Source organism: Notothenia coriiceps, unplaced genomic scaffold, assembly GCF_000735185.1.
Source record: "Notothenia coriiceps isolate Sejong01 unplaced genomic scaffold, NC01 NC01_scaffold00023520, whole genome shotgun sequence".
Lineage (NCBI taxonomy): Eukaryota > Metazoa > Chordata > Actinopteri > Perciformes > Nototheniidae > Notothenia > Notothenia coriiceps.
The window spans coordinates 261,406-270,416 of NW_011356221.1; the positions used below are offsets into that span (position 1 = coordinate 261,406).

The window sequence follows — 9,011 nt, forward strand, 5'->3', positions numbered from 1 at the left end:
TACTTTATTGATCCCAATCTGAGAAATGTTTGTGTTGCAGCAGCATAACAAGAAAAACAAAATATAAGTTACTATATATACAAAAGTATGTGAGGGATGGAATATTAAATTGAATATAAATGTAAAATGTACATGTGATTTTACGTCCAAGAGAAGCTATGGAGCAGAGTTACTCTGCCAGCCAGAGGTGATTTGTTATTAGTTCAATATGTCAAACTGATTTCCCTGACTACAATCTTTAGTTACATTGTGAAAACGTTATGCTGCTTGTACTAATAAGACTTATCATATAAGCCACACAGGTTTTAATAGGATGTATTCATTATCTTTACTTATGTTGCGGTTCTTTTCAGCAGCGCCATCTCTAAAACGGCGACTACAGTCACTACCCATCATTTACATTTCACCGTGACATGGACAAAAATGTAACATCAGCTTACCTCATAGCACGAATCCAGACTCTCCTTTGGGAAACATTGGCCGGGAAACGATAGAACGAGCACGTTCCATGCGAATACCTGTGGCTGCAACCCGGAGCAAAGCAACAAACCATTGCGTAGCTAACTAGTAGCGCTAGCTTTAGCTAACGTTAGCTAACGAAACGAACTGCCGAGTAAAATTGGAAAACGCTGGTAATTAATTGTTCTATAATTTTTACAACTACGGTGTTAAAAAAGACAATTTCAAAAATACAGATTCTAATGGTCAGATATATATATACAGATACTAAAGATATGCATTTACTTGCTTTCAAGCAGAACACAGGGGAAAACAAACTTAGCGGGAGTGTTTACGTGTTCTGCGTAATGACGTACAACGGCCTCGACAATTTCTGTAGTCCTATTCAGCCACTCGGTAACAACCATCGTTTTTCAGACACGTAAACTCTTCAAAAATCCCCAGTGGGGTCACTGCTGATGTATTTAATGTCGTAGAACAAAACGTCAATTACCTCTTAAATTTGTGTCAACCACAGACCTTATTTCGAGCTATTTTCCAAAACCCTATGGAAAAAATGCATTGCTTTTTGAGGAAGGAACCGGAAGTGCTAAAAATGCTAACTTACTTCCGGGTTTTACGACGCGTCACTGCGGCTCTCTATTAAATACCCCATTGAATTATGACTGAAGATTGTCAGCTTTCTTCCTCTCCCTTGTTGTTCCTCGATACGTAAAGGCTGCAGCACCGTTGACAACTTCTCTCTACATATCAAACATACCGGTAAACCAGCATCGTTTGCTGTGAAAGCATATAACTCTGTCCACACAGAATTAAATCCTGTGTTCCTCCGTTACTTTTCTTTGATTTATCCATAGTTCGCTCATCGAGCCGGGGGTCAGGTTATTCACCCGCAGGAAAAGGCGCTCGTGCGGGACCGTAGCAGGATGTGATGCATATTTTAGTTGACCTAATTAAAACCGTTTTGTTTTTTGTTTATGTGTCACAGTATCACCTCAAAATACAAGATACGAAACATTTTCAGCCATGCAACAAAATATAAATAGTCCTAAAAATACTTTTATTTTATTTCCTTCTTATTTTTGTCTAAGTTCAAGGGAGCCAGAGCAGAGGGTTTAAAGGGCCGCGGGTTGCCGACCCCTGCTTTAAACGGAAGATCCCCATAGGCCCCGCCCACTCGATAGGGAGGATTATTTTCACATCAATGCGGGAATCTAAAATTATCATCGCAATAGCAATTGGATTATTTATGCACCTCTAGCAAAGGGCATCACTATAAGCAACATCTTCTAAATGACTCTGAACCGCCTCTCTGATATGGTAGCTACAGTAGGTATAGCCTTGAATCACAGTTTGTCCTCTCAAATAGCTTAATGGGGTTGATTGGTCCAATAGCATGCAAGATTAGCCGTGGTCAGACACACGCACACACTGACATCCTTTCTCAATACAGGATCTCCTGGCCGAGATAATGATAAAACCAAACAAGGAGTTACCAGTCCAGAGTCACATGAGAGCACATCTAATGATACATATTGGCAACTCTGACGAAAATAATAATAGAGCCTGAAACACACACTTCGAAGCCAGAAACACACAGAAATCCTATATTTAAAACCTAGAGGCTTTTTGGGGGGTTGACAGGAATGAGTGTTTACCAGGGCAGTTTTGGCAGTGCGGCCTGCACAGTGGATTATAATGAAACAGGCTCTAATTAGAAACTTGCTCTCACCTTTTGTGTACACACACACAAACACACACACACCTCACTTAGTGTTTTCCATCTCAATTACATTACAAGTTAGTGCAGAGTGATATCTCGCTGTGTCAGCTGTACGGCAGCATGAACACATGTGGCCAAAGCTACAGAGACGTATAGCTCAACCCTTCAACAAACTACCTGCTTTAGTTTTGTCATTTTGTCATGTCAGATGTTTCATTACATTTCATGAAAAATATCAACCTTGTCTCTGTCCAGCCTGGCATGCTGGTTCTCAAGACATTTTCTGTTTTTGGATAATAATGCTTCTCACAAAGTCAAAACGATAGACCACCTTGCGATGAGATCACACTTAAGACATCCCCAAATTGTTTCAAGGATGTTTCTAAGGGTGGAAAAAGGCCCCTTCCAAACTGTATGCACCCTTATTTTAGAGCACACCCATCTTAAATGTATGCCTTCATTTAAATCTTAACTACACATCTTTTCATAACGGTAAATCAGGCCAGTGAAGTGTGGAGGGGCACCATGAACATTTGGAAACGTAACCTCTTTAGTGAACTTACCTAAACATATGTTAAATGCATTTCTGCTCGAAATATGGGGCAGGCCAAGATACGCAGAAAATGCGGCGGGAATCGCCTGTTAATAAAATGTGCACCGTTAAAAAGAATTTTCGCAAAAGCGTTATTATAGCGTTTGCTTTGCCAGCCCTCTTATTTACACATCCAGTAGACATGGAGCCAGATTGCCATTGATTTGGAGTCATTCTGGATGCTGTGCGGAATGAAAAGCCCATTGAGGCAAAGTAGAATGTTGTGATATTTGGATATCTATTTGCAATATTAAATTGATTAATTGAATGATTTTGTCTAAATACAGGACTACACAGAAACGGAGCGACTGCTGAGTCCCAACAATGTCAACCAGGAAGCGTTGCTCTCCTACGCCCGTGAAGCAGCAGACTTTGGCACAAACTACCAGCTTCCATCCCTTGACTTCGCCATCAACCACTACGGGCAGCAGGATGTTGCCATGTTTGACTTCACCAGCATGTACGCCTCGGAAAATGCCGCCCTGATCAGAAAGAAACACGGACACCAGCTGCTGGTCTCTCTGGTGGGAGACAGTCTGCTGGAGGTACGAGGCGCAGCGACTGTTGTTGTCATGTTTGATACTCTGGCTTCTGCTGACGTCATGTTCTCTGCTTTCAGCCCTTCTGGCCGATGGGAACAGGCTGTGCTCGGGGCTTCCTGGCAGCCTTCGACTGTGCCTGGATGGTGAGGGGCTGGGCCCAGGGCAGGAGTCCCCTGGAGATCCTGGCTGAGAGGTGTGTGGGCTTAAGGTTAACTTCCTGCAGTTGTCACTTGTCAGGGTGTCATGTGGAGGCAGAGCAAGGTGGACCCAAATGCAGGACGAAGGATGAAATGAAAAATACCTTTTTAAGTGCGGGTCAGGGCAGGGTAAGGCAAAACTGAACAGGACTTTCACAGTCGACAAACAACAATCAAAGATCTTACAAACACCAACAGAAAACCAGAACTTAAACACATGCAGAACTAATCAAAGGACAAGACACAGCTGGGCAGGGCAGGAGGTGAACAGAGACAGGAAGTAAAAACAGACATCACACAAGGGGTGAAGACTTTTCAAAATAAAACAGGAAACAGACAGATTGTGACACAGGGGTTCAATTGGAATGTGTGATGTGCGGGCAGGGGGACTATCTATGATGCCCATGTGTACATTAGGTGTATATGAATGTTATTACACAGCAAAACAAAGGGACTCATGTTTCAAGATGGGTCACCATTTTGAACTTTAATGTCACCGTTGATCATGGTAATTTAATTTAATTGTGGGTGTCAGTAGTCAAATAAAGCAGTCTGGATATGTTTGGTTAATGTACCAGTGATGTCGGTTTTACTTTAAAGGTCATTGTTTATAGTTTTAAAAGCAACTTGTTGTGGTGTTTGGTTGGCCTCAGTGTTTGCTTTCTTTATACATATTGTTGCAGTATGTTTTGCAGTATCTGACGGGTATATATTGTTCTCAGGGAGAGTATCTACCGTCTGCTGCCTCAGACCACCACAGAGAACATCAGTAAACACTTTGAACAGTACGCCATTGACCCTGCCACCCGCTACCCCAACCTTAACTCCAGCTGTGTGCGCCCACACCAGGTCAGTCCTACACTTTATATACTCACACTTTATTTGTATCATATATGTTACAAAAAGGGTAGATGAAAAAACTAGGAATTAAATAAGATGGCTAGAGTCACAAAAACTGTATCCTTAGGTGCTTTTATTAACAGCCAAAATGCTGAAAGAACACAAAGTAACAAGGATCACGTACAGCAAATAGAAAGAAAACAAACCTCAATATATATTTACAGTTCGAATAAATATAACTGGTACCTCTCTGCTCTACAGCCACAGTCAGACTCACCTCAAAACACTTGTGGCCAGAGGTTTATATATGTTAAGCTCCTCCCCATAGGACAATCCACTATTTATACCCTTAATTACTGTTATTCTTATCTACAAACATATTCAAAATGTAGTTCAAACTAATTAAACATAATAAATCAAATAGGTCAACATATTCTACATTTCTGACCACAGAAGCCTTAAACAATAACACTTTTACACTTGTAAGAAAATTGTCACCCGTGCCCATGCACTACATGGTATGCTCCAATTGAGCACAGGGGTTTCCACTGATTGAGCCTCTACTTAAGACTGCAGTATCTGTTGCTCTGTTTGGACTTCACAACCTTGAACGAGAGGGTAAGCAGGTTGCTTTGGCACAGCATTGTTATGTATGACTTCAAATAAAGCTGTCTTGAACAAATAATGATGTTTTATTTCATCTCCAGCAAAGTTATTAATGTGTTTCCCTCAGTGTGCCTTTTATCATGCCCCTATGCCAACTGTGATGAAGGTGTCTTCTTCACAGTATATAAGTATATAAAGTGCTGATGCCTTTGCACATAACACTTGCATTTGATTAAAGACCGATATAAAAGGAAAACAACAAAAAACAAATGTGGATCTTCCTTTAAAAAAATAATATTGGATTAAACTCTTTTATTTGATTGATAAAGAACAGTTTTCTATTATTGTGCATGCTAGATCTGGGATGTTACTCATATGTTTTTAAAGTGGCACATACCTAAAATAAACTCAACAATGACTTAGAAATGCTACTGTGGTTTAAAGCAGCAAGCTCAGACATGGTTTTTGAACTGATTCTTCTACAAATTCTGCATTGTGATCAACAGCTAGTACTTAATATTTTTGATCAACTATATAGCAAAGTGTTCCCACCTTTCCTGTGAGATTTGGGTCAACTGCAAATCCTATAAATCCTTCTGTTTGCTTTTACAAGTGTCTCTGTTATTGTGTTTCCAACATTTTCTATCTTTTCCTATCTTTCTCTCTATCGCCCCTATTTGGTTCTTTCAGGTGCGTCACCTGTTCATTGATGGCCAACAAGACTCATGTCGCATGGAAAGAGGACCCACACGTAGATCAGCGAACTTGTCCAAAATAGGTGAGATGCAAAATATCTATTGTCTATTTTCACAAAACCCTAACCACAAATTCTTGATAGATGACTGACACATTGAGTCTCATGCTGGAGGAAAATGAGAGTGAAATAATATATTGTTGAGGAATACAAAAATGTGTAAATAGTATTTCTTAAGACAGTAAAATGTGTCAGAATAGAGAATCAGAAAGTATTTTGAAATGAAGACTATATAAAGTGATTATAGGGAAATTATTATATTAGTTGATTCTGCTATGATTACAAACTGTCGATGAATCAATATTATAAGACAAAGTAGTGACAGTGAGGATTGCTGCTAACCGCTCTCATGGGACTGTATTCTACTCTAAAGCTCCCTGTCATGCCGTTACAGTAATCTGATCCTCCCATGAGCCACCACTGACATGCAGCCCCATTTAAACTACTTGAGAGATTACTTTACACTGACTCAGCAGGTCAACGACGCATGATAGCTTTAACAAAGGCTGTGCCAATTTAACATTCTGTATTTTTAACAAACCCCAGTGAACTCCTGAAAGCTTATTCGAAAAATGTTTTTTGCCTTCTTAGTGAATGCCTAACAAGCCCTCACTGAGGGCAAGCTTTAGCCTTATCTCTGTCACAGGCTAATACACTTTGTCACAGAATACATCCGGTTAACATTACATTCACATGAGGGTCCAATACCCCGCCTCCAACAGACATGTGCTGACCTACTCTGCACCAGCAGGGTTAGACAACAGAAATGTACACAGCATTTAAGGGGGGCCATTTACATATATTCCTATAAAAGTTGCTCAGTGATGCATGAAGCCAAAATGGCCTGCCTCTCAAAAACAAAATACAGATCTTCCCTGGGTCTTCCGGCAATCCATTGCATTCATGGGGCCAAACGAGTAACTCAACTTGCATTTCCCTTAAGCCCCGCCTCCCAAGCACTACGTGACATCTGGTCTCGGCTCAGTCAAATGAATGGAGAGGGAAAATAAATTTGTTAACAGCTTTTATCACATTAACTAGATGTAAATGTAAATAATGACTGTTTACAGTTTTCGGTTAAGTCTTCTTTTTATTTACATTAAAACAAATGATACACTGATTTACAGATGTCTCTTTCCAATGTAAGTCAATGGGAAAAAGTATGTTTGGACCCAATGGCATCACATGACTGACACAGAAGTTGTAGTACCACTGTTTGGACACTATAACAATATACCCAAACTCGCGGTGTACCTCCTTGGGTTAGATCGTGGGGCTAATATAGGTTTTTTTTTCCAATGATGGAGGTTTCTCCCTAAGAGGTTCAAGTCATTGTGTAGTTAAATCACCCATTACTGATTTAAGGCTTAACATTGTGTTTCTGGCTGCCTGATGAATGGAAGTCCAATATTTGCTCTACTTTTAGCTCCGTTTATGTCTCCAGCCGCTACTATGCTTGGTCGCTTCATAGTGTTTCCTGTTTAATTCTGGTCAAGTAGTGTACAGTGGGTATATCTGATCGTATACACAGGAAACACATGCATATTGCTGTTTCTTGAAAACAGTGAGGTTTTCAAGAAGTTGTGAGACCGTGTAACCAAAGCATTGAACTAAAAGACTATTTGATACACTTAGCTTAAAACTAATAAGCTTATAAGCTTGAGAAAGTTCTGTTGCATCCTTGATTCAAAATCACACTTGGAGAGGTAAAATAGAGTATCATCGGCATAACAGTGGAAACATACCATGTACCATGTTTGTCCTAGGGGAAGATTGCAAAGCATAATGAGGGGACCGAGTACTAAACCCTGGGGGACACCATGAAGGACTGTGGCAATGGAGGATTGGCAGTTTTTTGCAGATATATTGAGGATATAATGTTTGTGTTTATAGTGTGTAAGGGGGTGTATATCAACTCATTTTCGAGGCAGCAGTTTGTGGTACTTTTTGTCTCGCAACATACAAAGATGTTTCCAATATTTAATCCATCCCATTTTAATCAATGAGGGGGGGCTATATATGAGAAACCCCCTTTAATAGAACACGAAACAGCACTGCAAATTACAGTCTTAAGAAAAACCATAAGGTTAATTCAACCATGAAACAAATTTCCATTCCTTAACGTCACAGATCAACTAAGAAATCCCGCCATGACGTTAGTTATGCATTTCCAAGCACATCAAAGCAATTGCTGCAGATCCTTTAAGTAGGCCAGTTAGTGCCCTGACCTGAATGCCTGCTCTGTTTGTGAATTTTCTGCCAAGTTACTCTGCTTGGAGCATGGGAGTTGATCCAAATCTGTGAGTCACAAGGCTCAAGTGGAACCCAAAGGTACAAATGCGGAATGATGGAATTACTGCTGTATGTGTAAGGCAAACTCACTTTCAACCAGCTTGACAGGACGTTTCTGACACTATTGTTTGTTTCATTGTGTCATGCAGAGTCCGAGGTGCGTCCTGGCCGGCTGCTGACCTGGTGTCAGAAGCAGACTCAGGGCTACAAAGGAGTAAACATCACCGATCTCACGTCTTCCTGGAGGAACGGCCTGGCCGTGTGTGCTCTCATACACCGCCAGAGGCCTGAGCTCATGTAAGAACACACACAAAGGCAAAATGAAACACATGTAAATCTTGGCGGTTAATCAGGTCTTAGAGGTTTTTTTTGTGGTTGCCTGTGAAGAGCCACCTGTCCAGACTGGCTCTTTCTGAACCAAACAGCTTAGTAATATTAGTAAGCATGAGAACAAAAATCTTTCTACTGAAGTAAGGTGTAGTCATCTCGCAGTTTAGAAACAGGAGTTGATCAGTTAAGTTTTATTTTCTCAGGAAATCTTATTACGATAAGGATTTATTTTGGAAGAGATAACTGAGAAAAAAATAAAATCCACACAATCTAATAAAATAAATCGCATATTATTAGAAATATAAGCTAGTAAAGCCTCACAGAGGCATGAGTGTCTCTAACCTATAGAAAAACAAATTTCTTCTGTCTAATTTAGTCATTAAGTAGTCCCCCTCTTTTCTTGTCCTTCCTCTTTTTAGCACCTATTTTGTGTATGTTTGCTAATAATTATGCCACTAACTTATTTTCGTTTCCTTAAGAACGCTACTCGCTAAAAGTGGTTTCACTGTTCACGTTATCATACACGTCTGGTTGGTTACTCCAATTGTACCTACCTTAGCTTTAATATTGTCTTTGCATGAGATTGCTTTATCATTTTTCATCACTGACATCATCGCAATCAGTTAAAGCAACATCCCCTCTCGTTTTGATCTTTTCCTCATGCGTCACTTCACCA

General features: G+C 40.2%; 1 protein-coding gene across 4 annotated transcripts in view; it reads left to right on the forward strand.

Moving 5' to 3' along the window:
• ptpn13 (protein tyrosine phosphatase non-receptor type 13) overlaps positions 1 to 9,011 on the forward strand; it is a 327,111-nt gene that overhangs the window by 30,491 nt on the left and 287,609 nt on the right. The window lies entirely within an intron of this gene.